Consider the following 20,580-nt stretch of genomic DNA (forward strand, 5'->3'; position numbering starts at 1 on the left):
AAGAAAAAAGTTCTTAAAAATACGCAATAGTTTCTTTGTTACAATTTTTTTAATGCTGAACACATTATGTCTTTCATGCATCGGTCGAAAAAAGCGTTCTTTAACCTTTCATGCCACTGACGTCACTACTTGGATTTCAATTCGATATTTACGATGGAATCTTAATCGCAAACAATGTCAATCTTTTTTAGTGCATTTATTTCTTTTTCCATTCTCCTCTTTCCCCTCAAGCTGGACGTTTTGCTGTATCTATATTACGTTACATTTCATTGTTGTGCGCATTTGATTCAATAAAAACAGCGAGATTTTTTTTCTTTGTCACTTACTTTACCTTGTTACTTTTTGCACACTACGGGGAATTTTGGAGATAACTTTTTTTTTTTTGCTCTACTTAAAAAAAAGTTTTTTGATTGATCATTGTTTTTATTAGGAAATGAGAGGGGATGTTAAAATAAATAGAGATGGATAAGAAAATTTAGAGATAGATCGTAAAGGTAGATAGCCGCCGAAGGCGGCAATCTTGGTGCAAAAATTTGAATGGCACAAAAAAAAGATAGAGATGGATTGATTAACACTGCTGCCAAATTTATTTAAACAGCCGCCGAAGGCGGCAAATTTGAAGTAAAAAGGTAAATGACAAATTAGCCAAACAGCTGCCGTTCGTGGCTGCTTGCATAGAAAGGTGAATGGCGTAAGAAGGCGAACCAGCTGGTCGCCGCAGGTGGCTAGTTTGAAATAATTAAAGGGCCATCAATTTCATATACCCCTTACTTTTTTGATCCCTCGAGTCTCGACGCCTTGCACATTTGGGTCTTGTGCAAGTTACATAAAACGCGTTCTTAGTTTTTAGTTGTTTTTTTACATTAGCCCACGTTGTAACAGAAATGTTGTTGTTCCCGAAAATTGTATGAATTTCAAGTTTTCATGTTTACATAGAACTTTTAAACCTTTTTTTTTTGTAGGGGGGTGACACCAAAAATTACCACTTCAGGTGCCAGCTATGCTAGGTACGCCACAGTAATAGTTAATATATTGTTCAAGAAAGAGCCTAATCTAATTACAGTTAAAAAATTTCACTCAATAATCCTCAATACACAAACAGTTCTTATTACGTAAAAACAAAAATGCAATGAATTAATATTTTAGCCACATCAAAATATGAATTAAATTTCATATACTATTGCATGAATCTAGGTTGGAGTAAAATGCTAAGTACATAATGGGTGTATGAAATTTTCAAATGGTCTTAAAAATTCATGTTAATTAATGCTTTAAATAAACCTAGAGAGTAGTACATGCATTATATTAGACAGCCCGGTTATCACATCCAGAAACTGCAGTTTCGTTCTTATTAGAACTCATCAGTCTGGATTAGTGAATAACCGAGCTGGAGGCAGATGTCATCTCATTGGAGCTGAGAACACCAACAAACTTGTAGATCAAAAAAAAATCTCACCAGCAAGGGTTTTAAAAACCTTTTTTTCCTTTAACGTACAATTTTTGATAAAAAATATACTTAATTATTTGCAGTTACTCATCATATTTATGAATACAAAAAAAGAAAGAAAAAAGAACATTTTAAAGCGACAGAGGGTATTATTAAAGACTGTATTTTTGTTTGAATTTGAGAACGATGTAAATTGAGTACGCAAATTACCTCATGTGTATATGAAATATTCAAAATATCTAAAAATCTGCAACGAACAATGCTTTAACAATAAATAAACACACGCATAAATGACAAATAAAAATGTTAATATTTCCTTAGAGTACAACGTTTAATAAAAATATACTGAATTATTACCAGTAACTCATCATGTATAATAGTACATAACAACAAACAAAACGGATATTAAAGTAATGACGGAAGAGAAAACTATTCCACCATTATACTAAAATTCTATGTCTGAAAGATATATGAAGCCCACAAAAAATATATATTTCGTTTCAAAAAGAAATTCTTCGTAACACAGCTATAGGGTACATCACAAACATCAAAAGCAGTAATGAAAGAAACAGCATCAACACTAACATCGTTTTCGGCGGAAAAATATAATTAATATTTGTTTTCCCTTTTGTACGAAAGACTTTTAGGAGACACTTGTCGCGTGGTTATTGGTCCAGTTGTTGTTGGCTTCCCTCCAATAGCGAGATTTTATCGGATATTCTTAAAGTTTCGATCAGTAGTAACAGAAAACAAAAGTTGCAAGTGCAGCAACAAAGTATCATTTACCATGGGACACCAAGAATTTGTTTTTCTTCGCACCAACAACCGGTTAACAGTTTTACAAGGTAATCCAGAATGGCAATGTTTAAAAGTAATGTAGAAAGATAATGCATAAATGTCAGATTTACCATAGGGAAAATGAAAATTTCAGACATGGAAATGCAACAGAATATTTTTTTTAAACAAATGGATCTTTTTAAACTTAAGCATTTCAGAATTCGAACATGTTCATCCTTTTATTAAAAACCAAATCTCCGGCTGCAGGAAAATTTATTGCTTAAAAGAAATTTTTCTTTGTCATTCACTGAGAATATTTAAAAAATAAATTCATTACTTGATTTAGTTGCAAAAAAGTATATGCGTCAAAAGCTATTATGAAAGCTGCCACAAATATTAACTTTAATCAAAAAATTAAGTAAATAGAATTAAAATTAAAGAAAATTTTCTTTGAAACACTATTAGTTTAGAAACCAAAGTCAAAACTGTTGCGATTAATCTGAATATTGGGATTTCATTTTGTTTCGTAGACAAATATAGTGAAATAAAGAATAATATCATCCTTTCTGGACTTTTGCTTTATCTTTACGAAATGTTTTAAGTAAAAGCTAGAATGTTTTAAGGAGCATATAGAGTAAATATGGGGGGAATGCATCTTTTAATATATCTTATTTTTAATTTGTTTTTAATTTTGTAATACTGTTACATGCTTAGTGACTAAGGCTCGTCAATTCAAATTTGTTTGGGAAGATGGGGGGGGGGGGGGAGGTGAAGACATAAATACATGAGAAGACAAAAAAGGGGTACTAAATACACATTATATCAAAGAGCAACAAAAACTAAAACCATTTTTGTGGATAAATATTAATTTTTAAAACACGTGTAGGCAAGTAATCCCCCCCCCCTCTCTAAATGACGGGCTTGCTCTGAGATTTGACCACTACAGACTTTGAAAAATTCATGATAATTAGTTCAGAAACATTCAGGCAAATACATAGCTTTAGTTAGTTATAAATGTTTGGGAGAAAAATATTTTGTTTTTAACTTCCACCATTTTATCAATATATATAATTAAGTTTTAATTAAAAAATATAATACTTTAAACGATTTGAAAATCAAATTTAGATAAAACGTGCTCCACATTATTCTTTTATTTTAAAGTGTTTCCTATTATGCAATGAAAGCGCAATACGTTACCCATCTATCAACCAAAAGCGAATTCTCAACGAAATCCAAAAAAAAAAAAAAAAACGGATTTCAAAGAAACAACAATTGTTATAGACTGATATATTTAAAGGAATGCTTGGTATTTGCTCTCGAAGAATCATATTTTGCGAAGAGGCAACCTACGGTCAAACACAGACAAGAAAAGATTTATAAAGGTCTAGCTAGTAATCCTTTCATTGAAAGAGGATTAAATTACGAAAACGAATTCGTGAATGATTACGGTTATGCTACAAAACTGCCAAATATATCTTTGAAAGGAAATATGTTTAGCTCAGATTTGAAAGGAACGAGTAGCAAAAGGTAATAAAATTATGACTACCCATTTGTCATTGCTTGTTGATAGAAGTCGGAAGCTATTTTTTAAATAGATTTTTTTTTACCTTTTTTCATCACTCCTAAAAATGTGGGACTGCTATGCTAGAACAGTCGCACTATTGTTAAACATAGTCCATGTTTTGCACTTTCGTAAAATTAAGATACACAAATCGGACATTTAGGACATAAAACTCCACGACTTTCATTCTTAAGTAAAGTCAACGTTGTTTCTGTACTGGTCATTATACACCACTGGCCGTTAAAATTGATGCACCAAAAAGGAGCTGTCAGAATAAAAAAAACTTGCACACGTGATGGCAACATTGACACTAGAAAACGATTACAAAATGAAAGCAGAATAATCATTTATTATTAGAAAAATTCCACATGAATGAAAGTTTAAATACTCCTTTGCGCCACCTCTAGCGTGAATTTAAGAGTCGATTCAGTCGAGGCATTGAGGCAAGCAGTTTCGTACAATGTCCTACGTCCTCTCGTATCACAGTTGCTGTAAACGCGCCACTAATTCGATCAAACTTACAGGTTGTCCAATTTATCGTCTCAAGTGATCCCAGGTATGGGCGATTTGTGACAAATCAGTGTATAGCGCAGAACAGAGAAACTGATAATGTGAAAGAGGAAGTCCTTTGGCATCCTTCATGTGTGTGACCGAGCATTGTCATGTTAAGAAATGGTTCCTGAGAGCCCCGTTGTGAGTGCCAGCACAAGCGTATGAGTTTGATCGAATGAGTGGCACGTTTACAGCATTTGTGGTACGAGATGACGTAGGATACCGTAGGAGTCCTCCATGCCTCAATGCTCGATTGTATCGCTTCGTACATCGTACTTCACGCTATAGGTGGCTTAACAGGCCACTTAAACCTCCATTCATTTGAGATTTTTCCAACAATAAATGATCAATTTGCTTTAATTTTCTAATCACTTTCTAATGTCAATTTTGCTATAACGTGTGAAAAATCTAGCTTCATTCCGGCAATTTCTTCTTGGTGTAGCAATGTTAATGGCCAGTAATGTATTTGTTTTAATAATCCTTTCAAACTCCGGTTTGTGACAACCCAGGATGTTGAAAGTATAAGTAAAATGTACATTATACAACTGCAAATACATTTAACAAGATATTATGCTCGTAATAAACTAATAAAATCCTATAGGTTAAGGTTTTTAAAGAAATAAAAAGATTAAGTTTTGACTACAGGCATTACAACGCACGACAAGAACCATTTTAGATGAACATTTATTAATTATGCGTTTATAGTAGAAAAAAAAGCGAATTAGTATTCATGTTTTTTGTTTATCACTCAAAACTTTCTCAGAACTACCCGTTTTGTATATGTTTTGATAAATTTGTCAGGGCTTACAATCAATGGCTTCTAAGACGAAACTTCATAAGTGGTGACAAAATCACATCATACGAAACACTTGTAATCGTAAAATATGTTTTCTTCTGCAACTGCAGTTAATTCAATTTGATGAAAGCTTTTGAAAAAGATTTGGACAGAAAGGAGTTGATTTTTTGGAAGCCGTAAAAGCAAATTGAAATGAGGTTAAAGATTTAATAGGGGAGTTTTGTTGGCCCACAAATTTAAGCATTCTTTCGTGAAGAAAAATTTGAAAATAAACACTGAGAAGTCGCATGGAGGGCATTGGAATCAGTATTTACTTCTGTTATGAGGAGATGGTGGCCTAAAAAACGGTTAGTGACGGGCCATATTAGTTTTGATATAAGAATTGTTTTGTTTATTATGGTTTTTACGGTTCATGGTTACAAGCATTTTAGGTTTGATGTATTATCGTTCTATTTATGCAAAACCTCATAGTTTCGTATAAAGGGCGGAATTGTTTAGTGTTAATACATTTTACGAAAATTCAGAGCTAGACCGCCTAATAATAAATTACAAAACATAGTATGTCAATAAAGGGTTAAAAGTTCCAAACCGTAAAATATACGAGTGCAAATATTGAACATGCGAAAAGAAAGAAAAAACACAATATTTCTTTTAAATGCTGGGGATGCAATGTATTTTCAGATATAGCTGCGCAATGTTCTAAAAAATCTGATTTTAACTTGCTAGCTTCACTCTGCAAAAAAATGTATTTAATGATTTCCCCGATATATTCATCCATTCTTCTCCGGGACACTTGTAATTTGCTATTGGTTCATCCTCTGTTGGCTTCTATCCAATCGAGATAAGCGTTCCGGACTCCTTGTCAGAACGAATTCTTATACGTGGTGAGAATATTGGGGAAAGCATTGCGTTTGCGAACAGATTATGTTCTGTTCTTTACCGTTTTCCCCTCTTTCAGCAGGGAATTGATTTCCTGTACTGATGCCAATGGATATCTATTTGCTTCTCTTTGAATCTTTGTGGGAGCAAAAGAGCAAAAAGGGAAAGTTGTACCATGCAGAATCTGTTGAGATTTTGGAAAACTGCTTATGCAAACATAGTGTGTTTGCATTAGCAGTTTCGTGTAAGTTTCTAAATTTTAATAATCGGGCAGTTCCGTTCTAAAAGCACGATGACAGTAAATTATGCAAGTTGTTGACCTGAAAGAACATCTATTTATTTTTTAGCGGACTATTTATAGTTTACTATTTGTTTTATAGTAGAATTCGATAAAACAAACAAGCAAATATGTAGAGATGTATTTATGGATGTCATACGTTTAAATAAAATGTTGGTCCTTTAGAACAGGGGCTAGCACAGGGGAGGGGGGAGAAGGCACACCTGTTGGCCCTGGCATGAGCTTGAAGGGGGTCCGATAACTATTAAAAGTAGGCGAGAAATATAGAGGTAAACAATATGGAGGGGGTCCGGAAGTCATTTGTGATGGGCCCCAAAGTTTCTGTGCACAGCCCTGCTTTTGAATAGTTCGGTAATCTAGAATACTGAAACTTTTCCTATGGTTAATTTCTGCTACTAATACTATAAATTACTTCTATCAGAAGTACTAACGCTCCGCAACTTGTTCAGTCGCTTGTTTCAATGTATTTGATGTAACTGGTTTAGAATGCTAAAAATTTATGCGAGTCAAGTTTCAAAAATATCTAAAAAAATATCAGAAGTGTGCACTGTCAAGTAAGACTAAACATTTTTTACTCTGAAGAATATTAATTTAACATGGATTTTTCATTTTTTAGATGACATATGTTTCTACATAAAATGCAAAGCCAGCTCATTCATTCCACCCGAGGACTGCAGTTTCGTGCTCTTTAGCACTCATCAGTCCGGAATAGGAAGTAACTGAGTTGGAGGAAATTACTACAAAAAGATATATGTTTCTGCAGAGCAGATAAGTTTTTTTATTTCTAAGATTGAAAAACTACCATTGAATATATAATTCCTTCATTAGAGAGAGAAAGAGGAAACATTTCATCAGAAATGTGTAACGAGACATGAGAGTGCCTGGTCGTTAAAGCGTCTGACTCGTAACCGAAGGGAACCGTGTTCGATGTCAGCCAATCGGGGATCCTCCGTGTTCTTTAATGGTGACCATGGCACGTGATATATGTCGCAATTTTTCCCAGTTGAATTTATACCTCAGGCTATGCTGAACCAGGGACTGCTCGGCATCTGGTCTGGATACAAAAACTAAGCTGTTTTCTGGTTCCCATACAGCCAGTGAAACCACAAATAGTGGTAAGTACGGGGGACCCTAGAATGTGATATTATATCTGTGGTGTGGTTAGGGTACTGGCATCAAATTGGATGCTTCTCATTGTTTTTCAAATCAGAGAATGCGATTCATTATCACTTTAGATAATGGGTTATGAACAAGGTATGAAGAATTCACTTACGCTTGTTAAACGGTTTTACAAGTGAGGAAATTACACAGGAAACTCATGGAATTTGCCATTGTGCTTAATCATCAAAATTCCCTATTGAAGGGTAAAAAATAGTGGTTGAATAAGTAGTGTAAAGTAGCTTTATCTTTTAACGTATCTTCAGCTTAAAACAGAAAAAAGTATCTACAAGCAGCATAAAGACTCTTTCCGATTCCATGTGGTTTATGGAAAACTTGTAACATTAACGGTTGGCTGTTTAATTAGTATAACATAAATTTCAATAATCACAATGGCGTTTAATCTATGTGTAAATGAAATTGTTCTTCCTGTAATTTCACTTGTTTGTAGTCTAGTAGCCTTACGTCAGTAGATATCAAGTAATTAATGCAGATTCCAATGTATACGTTTATAGTTGGGCCCGAAAATTCCATTCGGAACCGAAAGTTTGTAATTAAAACTTTAAAAAACATATAACATCTGTCTTATCCCAAAAATGTGTACTGTGAAATCTGTGTACAAAAATACTGTCTAGTACAATAAACTTGTCTATAACGATATTTTCAATGGTCCCAGCAAAATGTCAATGTAAATAATTAAACTGTCTATAAGGATAACTAGTCTATTACATTTTTTTTTAGTCCCAACAGTATCGTTGTAAACAGGTTTCACTGTATTCTATATTTTTTTCTGCATGATTTTTTTCCTAAGTATAACTAAGATATAAAACATAAACTACTTTGCTAGTTCAATTATTCCTCAAAAAATATCCGTTTTCGTCATTATTTTTACTTTTGCTTTAATACAATTGGCTCTTTTTAACGACGCTCTATTTAAGGACTTCCTCTATTTAAAGACGGCTTTTCGCGGTCCCAGATGGTCCACTATAGTTTTAAAAGCATTTTATTTAAGGACGCTTTCTACTTAAGGACGACTTTTTGTGGTCTTTCGAAAGTCATTAAACAGAGAGCCAACTGTATTTGCCAGCATATAAAACTAACAGCTGTTTAAATTACCTGAAAATAAATTTTAGTTTTGTGTTATTATTCCAGTTTTTCAGTTATACTTTTCAGTACTTTTCCGAAACTCGTATGTTTTTCTCTTCGAATTATGACAGTACTGCATAATATAAAACGAATGTGCCCTTTAACCTGTTATTTAGATTAGCTTATGATATCCATATAGAGTAAGTCCAGCAATCTTGTCCCACCTAAGCAGAAACTTAAAAAATATATATATATATTAACGAAAAGTAAAAGATAGCACCTTCCGCCTCTCTTAATGTAGGTCCAGATGCTGTGTAAAATTTATCGTGGCTAATAACTACGAATAAAAGTTTTTATTGCAAAAAAAAACAAAAGTCACAAAAACACAGTCAGACAATTCGCCCCAATACACCAGGTAAGATGCCCCACTTGACCAGCATTGCAAAACTTGCTGCTATTTGTAAGAAAGTGTATTAATTGACTAAATTAGTTGAAAAAACTACAAATTATAATGTGGGCAACTAAATGAAAAATCAAAATCAATTTAATTCTAAACTGCAAATATAGGTTAGAATATTTTACATAATAAGCACATTACTTGGGGTTTTTAATAACTTTTGCTTTTCAATCTTGCCACAGCCATTACATCTCTGATTATACATTGTGCACGTTTCATGCAACCATCCTAAGCAATCTATACATTTTATCCAGTCTTCAGTCGACGTCATTCAGGTCTTCATTCAGGTGGAGTATATTACCTTTTTGGCAAGGTTAATTGCCTCACCACTTCTTGTTCAAACAGCAAGCCAATATGGCTGCAATTAATAGTAACAGTCTTCTTTATGATACTCTTTTACCGTATAAACCGATAATTGAACATAATATTTGAACGCTAGTTAATTAAACAAAAGTTTTAAAAAGTAAAATCTTAGATCAAGCGTTGAAAAATGTCACTGTTACCTTTCACTTTGCTCTGAAGCTGTAATGACCTTTGAAAAATCGCTGAAAATGGCTTTAGTATATGCGTGTAGCTTCTTTATACACAAATCCCCTTGAAAAAGTTGACACAGGCGCACTCTGTTGTTACAATCGTGAAATACATTTACTGGGGCAATTTATCAGACGGGGTAAGATCGCCGGACTTACTCTATTTAGATATTACAGATCAAATAGTTATCTTCCGAAATATTTTAACAACTCCTAGAAATTGATTAAAAAAAAAAGAGAATTTTTTTTTATTTCATATAAAGGTTTATAGGATTTTCCAACGGTCCGGCAGTACATTCCAGTAGAGGAATCCTAGGAATTTGCCATTATTTTACCCATTCCTGGCTACCTTCCAATCCAGATAAGCGTTCGGGATTTCCGCACTAGCTGTCAAATCAAATCCTTGTACGAGTGGAGAGGGTCATGAAATACTATGCGATTAAATGGACAGGAAATAACACTCCATACTTTACTCGATTATCAATATTCATGGAAACGACTTCTTTTGACCACGATAAAAGTCATTTTAGGTTGATAGAAACAGCAGCGTCACAAAATATCAACGCTGAAGCATTAGTTACGGACAAACACTTTACACCTAACTCCATTTTCGATGTTTGGGGAAGATTTTTTTTTTTTTTTCAATTCCGATGAAATCTTAGATTATTTAGAAAACAAAATGGTTATAAAATGTGGACGCAATGAAGTCTTCAAAAAGCAATACCAGTAATGAAAGGGCCAAAAAGAAAGAACTGGAAACTTTTAAAAATATATTGACATTTTAAGACATCAATAAACGTTTGAACTAAAAACAGGATATGAGGATCATAAATAAATCTGTTTCAAATTTAAAAAAAATGAAATATATAATGTTCATTAAGTTTATAAAATTGTATCTACTTTTAACACGGCATTTAAAGTAATTCAAGGTGGTTTCGAAATTTAAAAAAAGAAACTTTATTGACTTAACTTGCAGAGTTAAATTAGATGCAGTAAACAATCGAAAAACACAGACATTTTGCGATGTCGTACATTAGAGTTTTGATGAATTCCTTCCTTCGAGAATGAGAGACTTGTTACATCCATTGCTACATCAAAACACGGAGCGTTACCCTACATTCTACAGCGTCAAAGTCAGATTATTTCTTCAAAAAAAAAAAATGAAATGCATATTTCTTATTGCCGTACAAAGAAAAGTGCTTACAACTATCATGATTATTTGTAATTTGACTCCTATAAATATATTTTTAATATGAAAGAGAGAAAAACCCGTTTTAATATCCATCATATCAAACCGCCTTGCCCCATCTTTCATCTAAGCAAACAAAAACTTTCATATTTTGGAGATACGTATAACTAAATGAACTTTAATTATACTAACTACGTAGTGTATTGTCCTCCAACTATTTTTTTTCACAAGATTAATTTCCATTTTATGTCGGCAGATTAGTGAATACGCGGATACTTTTTGATTTTGTTAAAATGTCGTTTTAGCGGAAGGAGCATTTAACGCCGTTTTACAAAGTAAGCTTTCATTGACTGCTTTTCTTTTAAAAGTTTAACAAGAAAAATTGTTTTTGTTTTCAAAACTTTGTGCATTTTAGTACCACTTAAACAATTATTGCAAAAAAGAAAATTGATAAACCTTCTGAAGATCAAAGCATAATGATTGAAGATCCTGTCAAATAATAGCTATTTGATATTACAATTTTTTGTAGATGAAGAGGAGGGGAAATGACCCCTTTCTGGATCGACAACTGGTATTGATGTTGATTCTACAGAGAACATTTCAAACGTAGATCAGCTATCTTTATTCGTCCAATTTGTTCAAAATTAAAAATATTCTGCTATTTTCTTTGAAGTGTGCTCCTGGGGGAGAAGGAGGACGGGGAGCTCCCAAATTTCTCAAATTTTCTCCATAAAAGTCTCAATACCAAACAATTTATAGAGAGTGTTCCAAGATCCCCTTCTTTCCCCTAGCGTCATTAAACAAAGCCTAAAGTACATTTTGAGGCCTGCAATTGTTAAAAATTTCCTAGGAAGGGCACACATACTCAAGTTAAGGTTTCGTGTGCTTTAATGTACACACGCCCTTAACGTCGCTACTAGCCTAAAAATATGTTTTTAAAACTTTAATGTCAAAATGTTTTTTTGGGACAGTCCCTAAATTTTGACGTTTCTCTCAGCATAATCTAAAGTACGAAAAAGGTGCGTCCCTGTGAATTCCTTTTCCTATTGCTACGAGTTCAGCAGCAGAACCAGTGTGACGTTGCAATGACTGTCGCAGATTCTTCAGAAAGTCTGCAGACTATTTCTTAGATGCGGAATAAAAAGCCTAATTTTTTTTAAAGAAAAAAGAATCTTTAATTTCAGATAAAATGAAGACTAGCACCGTATTTTATAGGATATATTTCACAGATATCTTATTTTAAAGTGTTTCTTGGTGTTGATCTTGGCACCAAGTAAGACATTCTAAAGTCACCCCCCCCCCCCCCTCGATATCACGTAACGGCACTAAAGAATCTAAAAAAGCCCAATTGCGTTTTTAAAATTTCAATTTCAGAAAGTTTTTAGGGAATGACCCCAAACACTCATTTTTCTCCAGCGGCATTATAGGTAGCTTAAAGTTTGGTTTTTCGATATCTCCGTGGCAAAATCGCTGAACCCTTCTTTCTAAACTACTTGAAATTGACTTCAAATTTCAAAAAGATCGCAGCGGAAAATCCGAACCCCTCATTCCTTGTTTATTTTTTCGTTACCAAACAAACCTGAAGTCGCGTTTATAAAACGTAAATTATTTTTTTTCGTAAAACGGCGGACTGAATTTAATTTTGAAGACATTAATGCTTCCTTGAAATGTCGTGAGAGATAGTTGAAAATTTTTCAGAAAGCATTGAGTTAAAATTTTACGATACCCATAAATTAACTTTAGTTTCGAAAAAATGTCAGGATGGAGCTCATTGTACCATCTTTTACAATTTTAAAAAGAAGCATAAAATTGTTATTTTAAAACGTCAAGGACAAAAATGTTCCGGAAGAAGCCCACCGGATCCCCGTATGATCAAAATTTTTTCTTATAGACTTCAATTTTAAAATGCTTCCGAAGGAGATCAACAGAGTCTCATTCCCTTCCCTAATGTGAATAAACATAGCATATTAAGTTAATTCTTCTAGAGTTCAATACGAACATTTTCGGTAAAAAACTCCCGATATCCCCCCACTCCCTTAATACCGCTAAGGAGAGCCCTAAATTGCATTTTTCAAACTCAAATTGGGCAAAATATTTCTAATAAAGGCTAATAAATATCTAGTATCAACAAAGATAGCCTAAAATATTTCAATTTTGAAAAAAAAAATTCTACAAACGTTAAAAAAATTCAAAATGCGGTTTTTGATGACAATTTTTAAAAATTCGAGATAGAGAACTGGAACTCCCCTTCCCCGAACCCCTTCTTCTAAGAAAAACCAAATACTGGCTAAAACTGTGTTCATGACTCCAATTTCAAAACAAATCCTGGGAATTTCCCCCATGCATCACCCTCGGTTCTGCCTACCTCAGCTACCAGCATGGAATCCTAAAATTATGCTTTTAGGGCTCTCAACTTTAAGTATTTTTCTTTAATTAAATAAAAAGCTCATAAGATATTTTCTTATTGTACGTTTCATAAACTCAGCCTGCATACTTTTTAATTTAAAGTTTTAAAACTTGAAATAGAAACTACAAGTGTCATGAAGGAAGAAAAAGTATAATGATTGATGCTACGCATTTTAATTTTAACCACTGGTTGTCATTGACGGAAAAGTAATAAAACCATAAACTATTATAACGTTGTTACGGGTTAAACTTCCAACACAATCGAGACATTTTCCGTCACGATACAACGACGAATTATGTCTCTGTTCTTGTAAAATTGATAGTGAGATGAAAAATGCTCTAATTTATGATTCATTTTTCGTCCGCACCGACAAATTCAATACTAGTATTAGCTACTAGTAATGGCACAGTAAAAAGATCGTTGATGTCACTGAAAGGAGAAAAAATGAACCTCCACATGTTTCATAATTTATTTTCAAGATTTCGATGCTCCCATCGAAATATATTTATATGAGATAGTGGTAAAGATGCGTTTTTATTCTTCTATTTACGTTGTAGTTAAAAATAATAAAATGCAAAATGGTTTTTGAAGTTAATAACTTTAATTTTTATTGTAATGGGATGAATTGCCGATTCACGATTTGTATCTTCGTTATTAGCTGTTATTCTCTACAATTTCTGCATCTTAAAAGTAAGAAATCAAATCAACTGAGAATTACAGTCCGGCCTACTCAATGGAATAGCCAGTTTGCGGGGAAAAAATATTCAAATAAGCTAGATATTCAATTACCTTGGATCAAAATGACAATTTACAACTGTCTTGTACATTTAAAATTCATCACATAAAGCGAGATATTCTTTTAACGGATTTTCTAATAAGTGGGATTAAATGTACTAAAAACATAACTTAAAACATTATAATTTGACTTTTAAGGAATTAAAGAGCCTATAAAGTTAAAAACTAACAAAGTATTACTTAAGTTTTGTAATTTGCAATATTATTGAATATAAATCCAACTTATTTGAGCATTTAAAATAAGTCATCGAATACTTCCAGTGAATCACTGGTGAATTTTGATAGTCACAAATGTCGGTCTTTCGTGGTAACATGTACAGGGTGCGGAGAAAGTTCCCACAATTTTGTTTAAAACTTTTTTTAGCGTTAAAATCGTATGTTGGCGATTTATTTGGCACATATTGTTTATTGGCATTAAAAGTATTTGAGGTTTAATCATTTGTTCTTTGTTAGTTCATTTAGTTAGTGAGTTATGAATCGTGAAAATGTGCGTGTTACTCTCGTTGGATTACACAAGAAGGGAACGAAAACAACCGATATTATTCGAACGACTGGATTCAACACTAAAACAGTCTATGACGCTGTGAAACGCTACAAGGATACTGGAGGGACTGCCAACCGTCCACGGAGTGGTCGTCCAACCACTGCTACGACTCCAGCGGATGTGCAGAAGATCCGCTGTCGCATCCGTCGCAATCCAGAGCGCTCAATGCGAAAGATGGCCAGAGAACTGGAGATCGGCGAAAAAAGCGTCCGAGCCATTGTGAAAAACAAGTTGGGACTTCGTTCTTACAAGATCAATCGCCTTCACTTCCTCAATGACACAATGAAGTAGAAAAGAATGATAAAAGCTCGACGGATGCTTCGCTTGACCGCTGGTGCTCGCCTTTCGAAGGTTCTCTTTACCCATGAGAAGATCTTCACCATCGAGCCCACACATAACCGTCAAAATCATCGCCAACTGCTTAAGAAGGATCAGAAGACCGCTGCTGCAAAAATCATCGGACATAGTCACTTTCCAGGCTCCGTAATGGTCTTGGCTGACATTTGTGCCACTGGGAAGACGCCGCTTGTTTTCATTGACAGAAACGTCAAAATTAATGCTGCGAGCTATCAGCAGCGGGTTCTATGCGATGTACTGAGGCCATGGGCAACAGAACATTTTGGCCAAGACGGATTCACACTCCAACAAGATTGGGCTCCTGCGCATTCGGCCCGTTCAACGATTGCCATCTGCGACGATCTGTTTCCAAGTTTTTGGGGCACGGATGTTTGGCCCCCTAACTCACCGGACTTCAATCCGATAGATTATTCGGTGTGGTCAATCGGAGGAAAAAATCTCGGGAAAACGATACGCCACGGTCGACATGCTCAAATCGGCTCTGAGGCGTGCCTGGAATGAGATAACGGTGAATGCGTGCGCGAGCATCGTCGGCAATTTCAGACTGCGACACCGTAAATGTATTGAAGCTTTAGGAGCTAATTTTGAACAATTGCTATAATTTTTTTGTTTAATGTTATTAGTATTGTTTCAATAAAGAGTTTTTATTGCTTTAACTTGTTGATTTGTTGAATTATGTGTTAGTTACAGCCTATTGAAATATCTAATAAAATTGTGGGAATTTTCTCCGCACCCTGTATACACGTAGACAAGAAAATAAATCGTTACTGAATTTTTGAATAAAAAATAACAGACTTGTATAAAATGATCAACACTTATAGACATTAAATGAATCAATTACCAACGTCTTAAAGCATAAAAAATGCAAATTGATGCAATTTTTGGCTTTATTTTGCTATTTTTGTGCATTATAACGTTGATAATTTATTCATTCAATTTTCAAGCACAAAAGTAGGGTAGACCGGGGCAAGTTTACGCAGTGCCCTTTTTTTCAAAACGTATTATAACTCTATTCTCTAAACGTATTATGACTCTATTCAACAGTCATAACAGATTGATGCTGCTCCCTAGAAAATATCCTCACAAGTATTTGAGCATCGGTCGAGCTTCAGTGTAGCATACAGAAAAAATAATCCATTTTCTATCAAGTCGAGTAAATTATGAGTTGAACGTTTTGAAGCTTATTGTGAATAAATAATACTTAGTTAAGAAAGAACACATATATAAAAATTAGCAGATTTTTTTTCATTTTTGAGAATTGTATTTGTATGAACTGAAATGTTATTAACTATTTTTGCACGTTAAAAGTAAATCCAAACTTCGAGACGGGGCAAGTTTACGCGTTGACGTCTGAGCACCTTTACGCACGTTCTTACTGTGTCTTATTTCTAATAGTGCTTTGAACTGTCTCAAAACTTTTTAGTATTTTCAGGTTATTTAGTTTTGAAAATCACCATTTTACAAATTTGTATCGTATAGCTTACATTCATGTAGTGCAGTCTTCATGCCTGTTCACCTTTTACTTTATACACAGTTCAGTCTGTAATAAATTCCCATTAATTTAACGATGGTAAGACATTCTGTTCAAAACACTAACAGAACCACGTTAGGTGTCGAAATAAATATGCTTAAACGTGCCCCGTGCCTGGGGCACGTTTACGCAACCGATTCGCACTTAAAAATACTTTTTTTAACGGTTGAAAGCACAAACTGAGCAACAACCGAATATACCAATTTTGACTCCATTAACTGCTTCATAAAACCGCAAAATCTAAAATTTCCTAAGTGAAAATATTAAATTTAGAAAATTTATCGAAAAAATTCGCGTAAACGTGCCCGATTTACTATACTTAATCGTTATTTATAGATGTATCAAATTGACAAACACATAAGTCTTTATTTAAAAAAGAATATTGATACACATATACATATTAATGCTTTAAACCGAATTAACCGAAGTTTTCATGGTTTCTGTTAGAAAATATACAGCTGAAATGGGTGGGTTCCCGAAATTTTAAAAGTTTTTTTCCTGAAAGAGCATGCTTAAAAACATAGGATTTGACCATATTTTAAATAATTTAATAAAGTTAAATATTAAAAAAAAATATTTAAATCAGTGTGCATACTCAATTTAATTTTTTTTCACTTTTGCGTATGACAACCCAAATGATGAACTGTCATTCAGTGTTGCCATTAGCGCAGAGAGCAATATATAATTCTATTCTTTACTCACATGTACTGGCAAAAATATGGTTGATAGCAAGCGTAGAGCGCAATATTTAATTCGCTTTTTCATTATCATAACGTGGAAACGCGGTAGACAGCAAGCGTAAACATTCAGCGCGCCAGTGGCGTAGCGACAAAATACAACATTTGCGACGTCATAAAGACCACGCCTTGTTTAAATAATCGGATATTTAAAAAAATATTTAAAAAATAACTGTGGGGAAAATAAAAGTATTTTCTGGGTTCCTGTTTTTTTTTTTTTTTCTTTTTATAAACTTCTGTGACTAAAAGTAGTACTTTTGACTGAAGGAAACAGCCCCATTGGTAAATAAATAGTCCTGAAAAGGTTCAGCGACTCGTTTAAGTCAAGAATATAATCTTGCTAAATTATACTAAATTATACGCTATTTATTCAACGAGAAGATGTACACAAATCTCTAACGATAGCTATGACTATTAACATTAAAATCCGTGCCGATGTATTTAGAACTAACAAACTCCATCTCCAAGTTAATTTAAAGAGAATGTTAGGATTACATTGCAAACAGACCAGCTTCGACTATTCCTTGCGCCACCGCTGTTTACAAAATGGAAGCTTAATTATTTTTAAGCACTTGGAGGCTCTTTTATAAGTTAATCCCTGTTAAGTAGGCCATGCGTGAATGTTTGTTTTATAATTACGCAGCGTAATTTAAAATCAGTTCTTTACTAACGTACATTTTCGCGAACTTTCTTTTAATCTTGTTGCAAACTCGTTTCCCTGCAGGAAGTTTCAGAATCTGAAGTTGTGCACAATACATCATTCGTTAACTCTGAATTTGATACAGTAGATCTCAATTATTATCTACTGAATAATCAAGACAAATGCTAAGTTTAATAGCACGAAATTGATTTATTAATTATACAAATGTTACTGTTGACTTCTATACTTAAGCGTAGTATTGATAGGTTAGCTTATGTTCTGTAGAAGACATTAGATATTACGCATAGGCAGTTGTACGTTAAGTACTGCATCGAGTGCAACTGTGCAATACAGGCAAGAGCATCTGCGTAAAACAAAACAGGGAGTCAACGGAAATAACTAACGCTTTTTAGCACAAATCTACACGCGTTTCGGTGTTTCAAGAAACTAATTTTTCAATGCAAAGTAGTGAGCTTTTGGACGTAAAGGCATCCCGTAAAAACAACGAGAATTAACAACAGCGTTTACTGGATGTCTTTACATCCAAAAGCTTACTACTTTGTACTGAAAAAGGGATTCCTTGAAACCCCAAACACGTGTATGCAGTAATATGTGTATTTAAGCTACAAAACGTTGGTTACTTCCTGTTACTTCCTGTAAAAGATATTTATTTATTTTTAAAATAGGGCGTGGTTTTATTGTACTTCATGCGTAAAACGGTAATGAAAGTTTCTGAATAATGACATTTCAATTACATTTTAAGCAATGTACTCCAAATAAAACAAAAAACTAATTTTAAAACCAGACGCAACATTCTAATGAATTTTTTTTTTTTTTTTTTTGATTAAAAATCAAAACTCTTGTTTTTTTTGTCACGGAAAAATTCTGACTGTAAGTATAGAATGTGCGTTAATGCCTCATTACTATAGAGAGACGGTCCACTGTTAGAGAAAAAGTTTTTTCGGTCTGAGTATCTGGTCACAAAATTTCTTAATCTCAATTATTTATTTTAATTCCCCTTCATCTACTTTTTTAAATTCTACTTTTTGTCTAAAATTCGTTGTGACATAAATACCGTAAACAAATTTGTTAAACATTGAAAATGAAACACAAACGACTCTTCGAATATTTTAGGCAGCAAATTTTAAAACAATAAGTAAATATTTCAATCAAAATGTTTTTCAAATGTGTACCCTCATGTAAGTTCAGAAACAAGAAGGATATTTCATGCGAAAATACGGCTGATGCGAAAATACGGTTTTGAAAAGTACAGAAGTTAAAATCAAGGCAAACTTAAATGTAGAAACTTATCAGTCATGGTATTTTTTAAAATAAATTTTCACGAGAAAAAAATCATTGTAAGCCATTAGGTATGTACAACCCAAATTCCATATAATAGAATACTTTCCACTTTTTGGCAAAAAAAATATTCTAACCGAATACAAATGCAAATTAGGTAGTTAAATGAACGTGCCACGTTTCTTAGACCTTAAAGTATGCATTTCATTTCAAATATACTCAATTAAGAATAATCTTAGACAGAATAATTCAAAAATTTATAGTGATGAAGATTTACATTGAGTAAAAAAATTAGAACATTCAAATTAAAGGGGGAGGGAGGGAACACTCTAAAAAGAAAAATATCAATACTAGAGATCGTCATTTTTTGCTCGATTCAATGCTTTGATCCTTTCTCACACGGATTCTACCACCTTTTTAAATTAATCCTTTCTCACACGGATTCTACCACCTTTTTAAATTAATCCTTTCTGACACTGTTTCCATACCTTGTTAAATGCGGCAACGTGCTTAATTTTGTTGGCGGCCACCAGGTCTTGAACCACTTTCTTTAGATTTGGCAGTACCACAAATTCTTGATCGTATTAAGATTGGTAGAGTTGCTTGACCAGTTTAATACCGAAATTCCTCTTTCTGTTTAAAATCTATGAGTCGATTTAGAGATGTGACATGGAGTAGAATCTTGCTGGAAGATAAAATGTGTCACTAAATGTGTAACTGCTCTGCCTCAGATGAAGTATATCATGCAGTATTATTGATAAACGGCGGAAGTCACGCATTCTTTTATTTTGAGATATATATAAATTCCCAATTCCAGCAGCCTTCATGCACTCACAAACCAAGAAGGATGTGTCTGGAAAGAACGTCTTACACAAGATTTCTCATACGCTTTTCTTTTTAAACGTCAAACCCGAACACCATTTTTTGTTCACAGATATTTCAAAAAATGATTCATAACTGATAATAATACTTTTCCAACCTTGTTGTCTCTGTTTGAGTTTCTCTTTGCTCCAGGAGAGTCGTGCACGTTTCTGCTTCATGTTTATCTTTTGTCGTATTTCGTAGATCCGCAATTAAAACTGTAGTTTATGCAACCGTTCAAGTGTAGTTGACGTGGATAACTATGCATTCTGTCCAACACCTTTAGACGTAAGAAGCATTTTTCAGCGATTATTTTAGACAATTTACTTTAATTTGGGTTCATCTCTGCTAGGTGTTGCAATTTTTCTACCTCGTTCACCTCGGTTAGTTTTTAGTTGGTCAGTCTTTCTATATTCCTTTAAATTCTTACATAACATACATTGTAAAACGTTCATTTGAATTGATAGTTTTTTTTTCTAACTTTAAGAAATGATACAATATCTAACTTCGATTTTTTCCTATTTATCACCTTGACGACCCATTTTGAGCAATAAAAGACTTTTGAAAGAGCGTAAAATTATCCGGGCGCCAAGCTCCATACTTGTGACAAACAATAGGGTAACAGGTATGCAAATATTTTCGCTACTTTTTAAAATTGACATTGAATGAATAGATTATT

Source organism: Uloborus diversus, chromosome 4 (genome assembly GCF_026930045.1).
Source record: "Uloborus diversus isolate 005 chromosome 4, Udiv.v.3.1, whole genome shotgun sequence".
In the NCBI taxonomy this organism is placed as follows: Eukaryota; Metazoa; Arthropoda; class Arachnida; order Araneae; family Uloboridae; genus Uloborus; species Uloborus diversus.